Here is a 13722-nt window from a genome sequence, read left to right as displayed (position 1 = left end):
CTCCGCTTCAGAGTATCCATGCACATCACCTATTGCATAATTTGAAAACTGGGGACACCCCCCCGCATCACCACTGGACTCAGCCATACTGAAAGAATTCACCACAGATATATAGCTACTTAATTATTAGGCAAACTTGCTCTACCAGACCATGTCCATATGTACCGTCAGACGTATACGTATATTCTAAGTGCAAAATCAGCTTGTGCAAATTAGCAAAAAAGTGCAAGTGCTTCTAAAAACAAGTGGCAGAGGAAACAGAGTAACTATTAAACTTCAGTATAAATAAGGGAGCCTTGAAAAAAAGTATGTTGGAGATGCCACTCCAGCAACTTACAAATATACAGTCCATGTATTCCGGCTCTCCATTGAGGGAATTGCTGCACCGGGTGCCCTCGTAATAAATTCCATACACAACCAGCAAACGTAGCACTCCTGGTGACTTGTTAAATGAATCTCTCAGATGGGCAGTTTAGTAAATGTATTAAGGGGCCTATTTGCTAAGCCTTGGATGAAGATAAAGTCGATGGAGATAAAGTACCAGCCAATCGGCTCCTAACTGCCATGCCACAGGCTGTGTTTGAAAAATGACAGGACCTGATTGGCTGGTACTTTATCTCCGTCCACTTTAACTCCATCCAAGGCTTAGTAAATAGACCCCTAAGCCTTAACAAGAGATAAAGTAGAGATGTATAAAGAGTGATAAAAGACCAGCCAACCAGCTTCTGTCATTTTTCAAACACAGCCTGTGACATGGCAGTTAGGAAGCTGATTGGGTGGTCATGTATCTCTCTTTATCCGTCTCCACTTTATCTCTTGTTAAGGCTTAATACATTTGGGCCTCAGAGTGAGCTACTGCTTGTCCTTCAAGAAAGGAGAGCAGAAGTTGCTTGAAGGAAATGCACTAATTATTATAATAAACTTTTAGGGGGGTTTATCAAAGCTTGGAGAGAGATAAAATTGTGAGAGATAATATACCAACCATTCCGCTCCTGTCATTTTCAAAACACAGCCTGTAAAATGTAAGGCAGAAGCTGATTGGCTGGTACTTTATCTCTCACAATCTTCTCTCCGAGCTTTGGGGGAAAAAAACATTTGCAACCAGTACCTGAAAATAAGGATTCCTTATCGCCACAGTTAGCTGCAATATGGAATCTTTATTCTTCCAGATGTACCATTGGCAAGTCATTGGGACGTCAGCACATGTGCAAGCCTTCTATTTTTCCTCCTGGTATGAACTTACGCCCTTGCACCAACAGCTAATGTTTTGTGGAATTCTTTAATCATGACAGGTGAGTTAGTCTGTTATTCTGGATCAGTAATTATCCCACTTCAATCCACAGACAGAAATGCTATAAATATGACCTGTTGGAGGTACCTGAGGGTTGGAGTTGAGAGCCACTAATCTAGATCACAGTTTCTCAAACTCGGTCCTCAAAACGGTTTCAGTATGATTTCCCGATGGACGAGATGCTGTCGGTCAGAATCCCGGGTGTGGCTTCCGTCCATCAGAATCCCGATAGCCCCCTCTAAAGTACCTAACCCTCCCCTGCCCCCTACCATACGCTCCAACATGACCCTCTCCATGGAGTTTCCGCTTAATTTCTGATTGCCGGCTTCTGTGTTGAACAGGTTAATGTATAAGAAAGGTGTTTCAGCACAGGTGATGGAAATCATAAATTAAGAGGGAAGTCCAGGAGCAGAGCGTTCTGTCCCTCCTGGAGAGGGTCATGTTGGGAGGTTTGCCCTGCCCTAACCCTCTCATGTGGGTGCCTAATCCAAACCCTCCCCTGTGGTGTCTAACCCTCCCAGGTGGTGCCTAACCCTAATCCTCCCTTTCCCACTGCCTAAACCTAACCCTACCCGCTTGGTGCCTAACCCTAACCTCCACTGCTATGTGCCCAAACCTCCCCGGTCCCTAACCCTAATCTTCCCGGCCCTGCACCCTAACCCCCACTTCTCCTGTCTAAACCTAACGCCCCACCCCACCCTGCGCGGCAGGACCCCAGCGTATCCCGCTGGATGGCAGTTTGGAATTCCATCTGCCGTTAATGTGATGCCGGTATCCCTGATCGGTATTTAGACGCCAGGCTTGTGGCGTACTTCGGTATCCAGGCGTTGGCATATCTGGATTCTGTCCGACAATAAGCTAACTGCATCCCCTCAGGACCCCACACAGTGCATGTTTTGCAGGTCTCCTCACAGACTTACAAGTGAAATAATTAGCTCCACCTGTGGAATTTTTATACTGTGTCAGTGAGCAATTAATACACCAGTGCACCTGCTGGGTTACCTACAAAATATGCACTATGGGCCTAATTCAGAGTTGATCGCAGCAGCAAATTTGTTAGCAGTTGGGCAAAACCATGTGCACTGCAAGGGGGACAGATATAACATGTGCAGAGAGTTAGATTAGGGTGGGGTGTCTTAAAACCGAAATCTAAATTGCAGTGTAAATATAAAGCAGCCAGTATTTACCCTGCACAGAAACAAAATAACCCACCCAAATCTAACTCATTCTGCGAATGTTATATCTGCCACCCCTGCAGTGCACATGGTTTTGCCCAATTGCTAACAAATTTGCTGCTGCGATCAACTCGGAATGACCCCTAGGGAGGTCATTCTGAGTTGATCGCACGTAGCAACCTTTTGCTGCTCGTGCGATCAACTTGACGCCGCCTATGGGGGAGTGTATTATAGCATAGCAGGGCTGCGATTGTTTGTGTAGCCCTGCTATGCTAAAAAAGTTTCCTACAAAACAAGACCAGGGTGAGACTTACTTACCTGGTGTAACGCATCCAGCGACAAAGGTCCCGGAATTGACATCAGACATCCGCCCTGCAAACGCCTGGACATGCCTGTGTTCTCCTTACCACGCCTTGAAAATGGTCAGTTGAAGCCCAAGATAGCCTCCCGTCTGTCAGTCTTCTTGCGATCGCCGCTGCAATCACTTTTTCTGCTGGCGGCGTCGCTGCCCGGCGACGGCCGTTGGCAGGCAATGACGTGCATTTGCAATGCATCCGTGGCGCATGCGCAGTTCTGACCTGTTTGCACCGCTGCGACAAACTGCAGCTTGCGAACGGGTCGGAATGACCCCCTATAAGCGGTCCTGAAGACCGAGTTTGAGAACCTGTGATCTAGATCAATGTTTCCCAACTCCAGTTCTCAGAGAACCCTAACGGCAGCAGTGCAAGTATGCGGGTACGGAGTACCCTTGAGAATTTGACAGTACTACCTGATTAAAAACAGGCGCTCTCTAAAGTATTAAAACTTTAAAAATACTGGAAAACCACTCCAAACTTCTGTCGTTTTCCTCCAGATCGGTGCACAAGTGTTAGCGTGGGGTTAAACAGACACTTACATAGCAGTTCAACCTCGCGTTCCTTTAAAGGTATCTTTAAACAGGTGTCAAAGTCAGAAAAATATCTCTATGCACACTGCCATATTTGCACCTCACACAGGTCCGTGCTGCGCATGCGTACGCTCTCCCGTACGTGCGCATACTCACAGTCGCGGGCACCCGCAGGCGCATGGTATGCGTATTTACGGTAGAGTTTATGCGATCGTAGCGTGCGACTCAATCATTACATATTTTCACTATATAATGTATTTTTTAGATCATGGTCCCTTTGATAGATCCTGAAAGTTTGGTTAATATAGAATGTTCATGAACAGAGAAATCCCTCTTTGTTTGATACGAAGGGTCAGACAGCAGTAATACAGTGGTGTTTAGTATCCATCGGAAGAATATTTAATTAGAAATATTCCGGTGTTGGTTTGAAGCAGATCAATCGCTCGTGCGAATAGTTATGGACATAAGAAGTTTATGAACATTTACTTTATTTGCACTTTATTACCCATGCGGCGGGAAACCCAGTTTCCCTCCCACCTGAGCAGTTGGAAATAGTCACAGCCCACCTGTATGAATCAACCTATGACCTTTTGTTATAATGCGAAGCCGAATTCCTGTGTCCAATGAACAATGAGATTGTAGGGACCATTGAATTGTATTGTGTGTGGGGCATAAATAGGCAAGCCGACCATATCCAACTTCACTCTCTTCAACGGTTCTCATTGCTGATAACCGGGAGCTGGATATCGAGGCGCATGCGATCGTTTCCCCTTGTGCGTAAGTTTTCTCCGTAATCATATTGTCTTACTGTGAGCCATCTCTCTCTCTCTCTACTCTTTCTCTCGTATTTTTCCTTTAATTGTATTGTATTGTATTTCCAGTGTAGTTATCTGGTTAGTTGGTTTATGTTATATTGTAGTGTATCATTTGTACTGTGATTCTTTTTGCAAGTATAATAGTTAAAATACATATAATAGGTTTTGGACCCTAAGCCCAGGTATCTGTGTATTCTTTATAGGGTTAAGTATTCTCTGAGCGTCGGTGACGCTCAAGCAGCTTTGTAGTTAATCAGGTTACACCAGGTTGCACTTACACTCTGTCTCCACACTAAGGTATACTGTGTATCTCATTGTTAAAGGTATAGATATAAAGGTTTTAACGTTGTAAGCGTCTGCACCGCTGGGGATCTCCTCGTGGTCCTGAGCGTACGCTACGCTATAGCGAATCATCACGTTAGCCGGCAGCCAATAGCGTGCCTGCCTGTGATCACTGGGCCGTAAGCGAACGTGACGCTTGAGCGTCTCGACTACGGTTGAGCGATCGCTACACAACTTGCGTACACTTACGGTACTTCTTACGTAGATAGCGTATAGTGTTCTTAGACCTCTTAAAGTGTTTTATATACGATAAATATTTAGCTTTATCAATTGGCGGCTCGCCCGTCCTTCACATATCTGCACTAGGTAGATCAGCAGACATTATCCCTCAGCAAAGGGCGGGAGGTTGTATCCCTCGTAGTGCTGACAGGATAAGCGTCTGCTTCGCTTAAGTAAAGAGTGCTGAAGGAATCCGGGAACCGGAGGTAAGAACAAAACGCTAGTGTCTTTTAAAACTGTTTATTTTTCTGTCTTGCGTACACACACACGCACACATATATATATCTGCATTTCTTTTTCTTTTTCATTTTCGTATATCACTCTCCTGTCTGCCAGTTTTATAGTTGATAGAAGTGCTAAAAGAGAGTTGCCGTTATTTCATAGTTTAAGAATAGATAACATAGTTAAAGGATAGACAAACACACAGTTTTGCCTGGGAGATAAGGCGAAGTCAGTGTGTTGTGTGGTAGATGATCAAGGATCATCTACATTGATAAAAGTATAAATTGTGTTACGGTGGATCTTTGCTTTGCGTATACGTGTCTCTAACAAAGACTTGCGTACGCAATCCAAAGGCCGACGCACGCAGCGTACGTTACGCAACGGAGCGTCCGGTTACGCCCACGTAGCTCAAGTCACGATAAGTTGATTTTTAACGCAAAGCGATAAATAACGCAAAGCGATAAATAACGCGAGGCGAGAAATAACGCAAGTCTATTTTTGGGTGTCCGAAATTTAATTAACAGATCCTGCTCCTAATTGGTAACACACCTGATCTAAAGAAAAATTTCTGCGCAGAAATAGAAATAGAAACAAAAGTGTACATGTGATGAGTGAGTGTTTTTACAATTTTTAAAGGTTGAACCACAAGAAAAGTCGAGTACTCGTGAGGTACATGCGTGTAAGTGACGTGCACGGTGGCTAGGGAGGCATCCCTGGTTAAATATACAATTTTGAGCATTAGAGTATAGCAGACCAGGAGGTCATACTGTAACAAGACCAGGAGGTCATAGCAGACCAGGAGGTCCAGGTACAGCCGACAAGGAAGTCCGCTATACAGTTCACAGGCACAACACCGAAAAGGGTTGGTGCAACACCCATATAGGCCATATAAGCTCTGGCTGAAGGAATTCGCAGTCGTAAGTTTCGATTCCATTGGTCTTTCCGTACATAAGCTTAGTTGTTTGTGTACTGAACGACTGGACCGCACGTAAGTGTGTGCAGTAGTTAGTAATCTGACCTAATACCATTAGAGTAAAGGGGTCACAAACGCTATTTGTACACTCTAACGTGATTTGTGTAATTTTTTATTTTAAGGGAAGTTTGCTGCTCACTCAGGAACTATCCAGCAACAAATAGTTACTGGAAAGAGTAAGTGTTCTTCGGATAACCCTCGCAGGTTCCAGTAAATAGAGGTTCAGGTCGCAGGGGCCCTAGGTCGAGTACGCCAGCACCATATCGGTGTGATCAGGTCGTATTGGTCGGCGTGGGCGAGTGAGTGGGGTACTCGGTAAACCGCCACCGTCAGCCTATTGTGGACATTTGGTTTTGCGTAAGGGTTGGCTAAATAAAGCAACACTTTCGAACTATGGGGGCCACTTGTTCAGGTAGGGGGCGATCAACCTCGGTTCGGGTTGATTCAGTGGTCCGACCAATTGGGTCGGCCAGGTATATAATGTGTGAGAAATACGGAAGTCACACAGAAACTTTATGTGATGAATGGGAGAGAATGACTGTACATGACGGGGAGAAATTCCCAAGAGTAGGGAGCTTCAGCTCAGAAGTGTTACAAAATTTAAGGAGGAGGATATGTCTCATAAAATCAACAAAGAGACGAATCCAGCATTATGATTATTTACAGTTGTGGCAACAGGAAGGTGAGATACAGAGAGGTTTGGCTCAGGCGGCGGGATCTGGCTCTAACAGAAAACTGATTGTCACGGCCCCACCGCCACCATATATATCAGGAGAGAAGTTGATTGCGGAGAAAGACGCACTAAGGTGTAACACAAAATCACTTAGTAACTGTGTAAATGTTAATGATAATGTTAACCCATTAACCCATGCAAGTATTAACCCGTGCAAGTTGTACCCTGTTTTGAACTTTCCTCAGGAGTGTGATCAAGAGGACGAATCGGCAACAATTTCAGCGCTCTCTCTAGCAGCCACCATAGCAGAGACCACAGTAGGCACAGCTCCACCCACGAGATTAGTAAAGGCCCCTAGCGGAGGGATAGGTGAGGTCGTATCAACTGGTAAGTACGGCACCATGCATTATGCTGAGACTATTTCACCACAGCCTGTAGAATCTACACAGAATGAGGTTGTTAGAATTACACCTGTTAGAGTAATAGCAGTGCCAAATGGAAAAACAGACACATCAGGAGCCACTCCCATTAGGAACATTGCCATGTACACCCCATTTTCCCGAATGGAATTAAGGACCATAGTGTCTGAATTTCCTGACCCTAGAAAAGATTTAGTTGCCAGTCAAAAATACATCAGAGACTTAGGTAACACTGTAGAGCCCAACAATAAAGACTGGCAGATATTGCTGAGAGCATGTTTACCCTCAAATGTCGACGCAACTCAATTTTTAGCTGATTGCGGACTAGATCATGATGTACCTCTTACAGATGTGTACAACCAAGATAATGTGAAAAGAATAAACTTGCAGCTAAAAGAGTATTTCCCAGCAGTAGCTAAATGGAATAAGATATTCTCCATTAAACAGAAGGAGTCAGAGACAGCTGCAGAGTATTTTCACAGAGCATTATTAGAAATGGCAAAATACACAGGCATAGAGGACATTAAAACAGACACAAACCATCGGGAAGTAGCAGTATCGGTACTGATGGATGGTTTAAAAGAGTCATTGAAGACTAGGGTACAGACCACGCAACCATGTTGGCGAGGTCTGTCTGTGGCTACTTTGAGAGAGGCTGCTATTGATCATGATAGAAACATCACCAGACACAGGGAACAACAAGGTGATAAATTAATGTCAGTAAGTATACAGGCTCTGACCACAAGGCAGCCTTTGTTTGTATCACCAAATCCTGTGGGTAAGTCAAGTATGGTTACTTGTTATTCTTGTCACAAACAGGGACACATGGCACGAGATTGTAGAGTAAAGAATCCACGAAACTCATACCAACCCCCTAGACAACGACACGACACACGACATTGGGATCGGGGTCCACAGAAACGGAGTTATGAGCCACATACAGGGGAAACAAAAAGATATCCCCCGAACAGAGACTGGCATGCCTCTGGTAGTTCCCAGCTAACTCCCTCACAAGTAGTTGCTGCCAGCGGGATTCAGGAAGGTCACCATACCCAATAGGGGTGTGGCCATACCTGTAATCTGCAGCCAGTAAAGTTAATTGCCAACCTTGGAAGTGAACCCGAGATCGCAATTAATGTAGCTGGTAAAACTTTAAACTTTCTTGTAGACACAGGGGCGGCCAAGTCAGTGATAAATTCGACAGTGGGCATGAGAACCACTGGTAGGACAATTCCAGCCATGGGAGTAACAGGAGTAGTCCAGCACTACCCTGTTAGCAAACCAGCCGAGATTACAATAGGGCCTTTGCATACCAAGCATTCCTTTTTGCTGGCTGCATCGGCACCAACCAATCTCCTGGGAAGAGACTTACTGTGTAAAATGGGGTGCGTCATTTATTGTACTCCTGAAGGTGTATTCTTGGACATACCTGAGAAACACGCTCAGGAGGTGCGAGACATGTTAGACTCCCCATCAAAATTAATGTCACATACCATTATGACAAATAGGAATCCATCCCAAATAGAAGAGATGACATCTCAGATACCAGAGTCACTTTGGACAAAAGACGGACAAGACACTGGATTAATGGCAAACGTAGCTCCAGTAGTTGTACAAGTAAAAGATGGTAGGATAGCTCCAAAAATCCCACAGTACCCTCTAAAGCCAGAGGTGGAGTTAGGAGTTTACCCAGTAATAGAGCGCTTGCTACAACAGGGCATTCTGGTAAGAACGTCCAGCACTGCTAATAGTCCCATCTTCCCTGTGAAAAAGAGTGGGGGGAGGGGTTACAGACTAGTGCAGGATCTAAGGGGGATTAACAAAATAGTTGAGAGTCAGTTCCCCGTAGTGCCAAATCCAGCTGTCATCCTAATGCAAATCCCTCCCACTGCCAAATTTTTCACTGTTATTGACCTCTGCTCCGCTTTCTTTTCGGTACCTCTGCACCCTGACAGCCAATATTTGTTTGCATTTACATACAGAGGAGTCCAATACACGTGGACTCGATTACCCCAAGGTTTCATAGATAGTCCAAGTATATTTTCTCAGGCTTTGCATGATTGTTTACAGTCTTTTCAACCAGACAGTGGATCAGTATTGATACAGTATGTGGACGATTTACTACTGTGTTCAGATTCACTGGAAGCATCTCTGAAGGATACGAAACAGCTCCTGTTTCATCTTTCAGACACAGGACACAAGGTGTCCAAAGACAAGTTACAATTATGCCAAACTAAGGTAAAATATTTGGGACACTGTCTAACACAAGGACTGAGACACCTGACCGCTGATAGAATCCAAGCAATTAGAGACATGACTCTGCCACAAACCCAGCAACAGATCAGAACGTTTTTAGGAATGTGTGGGTATTGCCGTAATTGGATCCCAGGGTTTTCCATTTTAGCGTTACCTTTGCAGGAAATGGTCTCCTCAAACAAACCTGATAGGATTTCGCATACAGACGAGTCCGAAACAGCATTTGAGAGACTCAAACAGTGCCTAACGCAGGCACCAGCACTAGGTATGCCAGACTATGGGAAACCCTTTGAACTATACGGAACAGAAAGTGCTGGTTGCGCGGCAGGTGTACTAAGCCAAAAACACGGTGATGCCAGTAGGCCAGTTGCATACTACAGCGCTCAGCTAGACACGGTAGCGCGATCCCTCCCCACATGCTTGCGAAGCGTTGCTGCGATAGCATTGCTAGTGACAAAAAGCGAAGATGTCGTGCTAGGCCACAACCTCACAATCCATACGCCACATGCAGTATCAGCCTTATTGAATTCTGCCCAAACCAGACACGTCTCATCAGCGAGGTTTACAAGATGGGAATTGGCACTAATGGCCCCCGTAAACATCACCATAAGGAGATGCAGTGCATTAAATCCTGCAACGTATCTCCCAGGTGTGCCTGGTCAGGCACAAAGGGTGGAAGGTGAGAGTGATGGGGAAGGAAGATTTAATATAAAGGAAGATACACATGATTGTATGGAATATTTGACCCAAAATTTTACCGCAAGGCCTGACATCAGTGACAACCCACTGGAAGATGCAGAACTCACGTTCTACACGGACGGTAGTTGTCATAGACAGTCAGACTCGGGAGACTTGTGTACTGGATACGCAGTCGTAGATGACCAAGACACCATAGAAGCGGAACCGCTAGGCCCACCTCACTCAGCCCAGGTTGCTGAACTGGTCGCCCTAACCAGAGCATGTGAATTGGCTAAGGGTAAGTCAGCCAATATCTACACCGATTCTAGATACGCATTCGGGGTAGTCCATGATTTCGGAGCCCTATGGCGTCTCAGAAATTTCATGACGGCCGCTGGTACACCGGTAGCGCATGCAACTCACATAAAAAGGCTTCTAACAGCGATACAGGAACCCGACAGAGTGGCTGTTATCAAATGTAAAGCACACACATATAGCCAAGACCCGGTATCACTTGGTAACAGCCGAGCAGACGAAGCTGCTAAGTTAGCAGCTGCTACCCCCATACAGACAGACACCACACAATTGATGGTATTTAATACCATTAACACACAGAAGTTGTGTGAAATGCAAAATTTGTGTTCCACACAGGAAAAGGCAGTCTGGAAGGCAAAGGGATGTGGCCAGGAGTCCTCAGGACTCTGGACGGATGGACATGGTAAACCAGTGGCCCCCAGAGCATATCTTCCATGTCTGGCTGAAGCAGCTCACGGGCTGACTCATCTAGGCAAGGAAGGGATGTGCAAATTGGTGAGAGCATATTGGTGCGCCCCAGGATTCTCCTCTCATGCGAGTAAAAGAGCAATGTCATGCCTTACTTGTTTGAGAAAGAATGTTGGAAAGGCAATACCTACAGAACCATCCCATATCCCACCTGCCGGCGGCCCTTTCCAGGTAATACAAATTGACTTTATACAATTACCCCCTTGTCGGAATTTGAAATATGTACTTGTTTGTATAGATGTTTTCTCAAATTGGGTCGAAGCATTTCCTGCGGCTACAAATACCGCTATGTTTACTGCTAAGAAAATTGTGCAGGAATTTGTATGTAGATATGGTATCCCTAGAATAATCGAAAGTGATAGGGGTACCCATTTTACAGGTGATGTCTTTCAAGGAATGTGTAAGTTGATGGGAATTGATAGCAAGCTGCACACTCCGTACCGTCCACAGGCGAGTGCGAAGGTCGAAAGAGTGAACAGCACTATTAAAAATAAATTGAGTAAAGTGATGGCAGAGACAGGATTGACATGGCCAGAAGCTTTACCCATTGTATTGTACAGTATCAGAACCACTCCCAGGTCCCCTCTTAATCTGTCTCCCTTTGAAATCTTGTTTGGTCGACAACCGCATGTTATGATTAACCCTCAGGATGATTTGAAATGTAACAATGAAGTAACTGTAAAGTACTTGATTAACATGAGTAAACAGTTAAGGAATCAAAATGATAATCTGAAGTTGGTGATTCCTGATCTACCTGATAGTAATTGTCATGACATTGAACCTGGGGATTATGTAATGATACGGAATTTTCTACGCTCAGGTTGCCTTATTGACAGATGGGAAGGACCATACCAGGTCTTATTGACTAGCACTACAGCATTGAAGGTTGCTGAGAGAGAGACTTGGGTCCATTCATCCCACTGCAAGAAGGTTGCTGATCCAGAGAAGTCCCGTGATAAGGAACAGACGGTAGAGGTTGTATCACTGGAGTGTCTGTTCCAGGAGGACTGAGGCGGCACCTGAGCCTTGAAGACCGAGAGCTGTTGTCGACTCCCCACTCCCTTTTATTATTTTCCTCCACTTCCCATCCCCTCTCCCTCAAATTTCTTTTTCCTCCTTCTTTTCTTCTCCGTTTCCTCCTATAAGATGGACTTGCCCCAAGAGACTGTGATCCGGATTTTCCTGTTGACCATGATGTTGACCAGAGCAGTCTGTTCCGGCGAGAGTACCATGGAGGTCGATAGAGGTTCTGGAATGGGTTCTGATGATAAAGATGGAGGCGTAGTTTTCCAAGATCAACCTAACCAACAAGCAAAGGCGAGTATCAGAAAACGATCCGATAGCATTGACCATAGAAGGAATTGTGACGGATTGTTAGCTGAGGAAAACTGTATCTGTAGGCTCTGTAACAATGTCATTGAAGATGGGTGCATTAAGAAATGCCAATCCAGTTTTAATATCCATATGGACCGGCATCCATTGAGTGACTATCACTCCTTAGTGGGTAATGTGTTAAACAAAACAGATTGTTGGGTATGCTCTCAAGTACCTCAAGGTCATAGCAAATCAGGGCTAGTGCCATTTCCTTTAACGATAGAGGAGGTACTTGAGCTAAATGGTGGGAGACCGGTGGACAGGAGGTTTAATATCTCCAGCCCTCCTAGTTTGAAGCTCCACCAATACCATGTGGATAGGTCCCTATTATGTTTCAACATCTCCAATCCCAGAAAGCCGGGAAATTGGGAAGTGTCATGGAGTAACCACACCATGACCTTTTCGCATAGAGCAGATAGAATGCCTACAGATACAGAGCTTGTACGCCACATAGCCAGTAGAGGAAAATCTTTCCGGTATAGGTACACCTTAGGAAATAGGATTACGAGAGTTGGAGAAGTATCACCAGGATACTGTGCACATATCATACAACCTGATACGTGTATTAAGCAGATGGTAGAATTAGGGTTAGGAGAGTTCACCTGGAAGGTGTGTAATATGGTTATGTCCTTCTCCGTCCCATATGTTCTCCCCGATGATGCATATTTCATATGCGGGAGAAAGGCGTACAAGTGGCTTGCCCCAAACTCTGAAGGATTGTGTTATATTGGAAAAGTATTGCCTGAAGTAATGACTGTAACACATGATAAAATGAAAGACATACATCGTGGTGCCCAAGCTCCTTATACTCACACCCATTACGAGCACGTTGTTAAAAGGCACCTGATAGAGAAGACAGAGCATCCGGCCTCTGATCTGATAAGTGAATCCACCGGGATTCAATTTTTAATCGCGTTAGATTTCACCCGCACCGCTAGAGGAGTGCTAAATTATAAATACATATCGGCGCTCGCAAATTTGTTAGATAATATCACTGAAATGTATGATGACACGTTTAGATATACTGGAAGGGAACTTCAAGCTTATAAAACAGAACTGGTGCAGCATAGAATGGTTCTTAATTACCTCACAGCAGTGACAGGCGGATATTGTGTTACATTAGCAACACAGTACGGCGTGAAGTGTTGCACGTATATCACGAATAGCACCGAGGATCCGGTCGAGGTCATAGACCAAAAGATGGACGATATTCTCCAATTGAAGTGGGAATTTCGCCGAAAACACAATCTCACTCTTGCTGCTGTAGGTAATGAGCTGACTGGTTGGGTGTCATGGTTGAACCCGCGAAATTGGTTCTCCGGTTTGGGAGACTGGGCTCAAGGAGTCATAATGGATGTTGGGAAGTTTCTCCTATGTATCTTAGGTGTTGTCATATCAATTGGCTTGATATTTAGATGCGGTCAGGCTTTAATGAAGTGCAAACATCGTACCAGGGTAATGAGTTTGAGGAGTGAGGAAACTGTAATTAACCTGGATTTGATTTATGACCCAATGATAGAAACAATGATGTAATGAAAATGCGATTATACGGTCCGTTTCTTTCACCTGTTTTTCTGCTTTTCTCCAAGATAAAAAGACCCCCTTGGACGAGGAAG

Source organism: Pseudophryne corroboree, chromosome 11, assembly GCF_028390025.1.
Source record: "Pseudophryne corroboree isolate aPseCor3 chromosome 11, aPseCor3.hap2, whole genome shotgun sequence".
Classification (NCBI taxonomy): Eukaryota; Metazoa; Chordata; class Amphibia; order Anura; family Myobatrachidae; genus Pseudophryne; species Pseudophryne corroboree.
Note: the sequence above shows the minus strand (reverse complement) of the source record.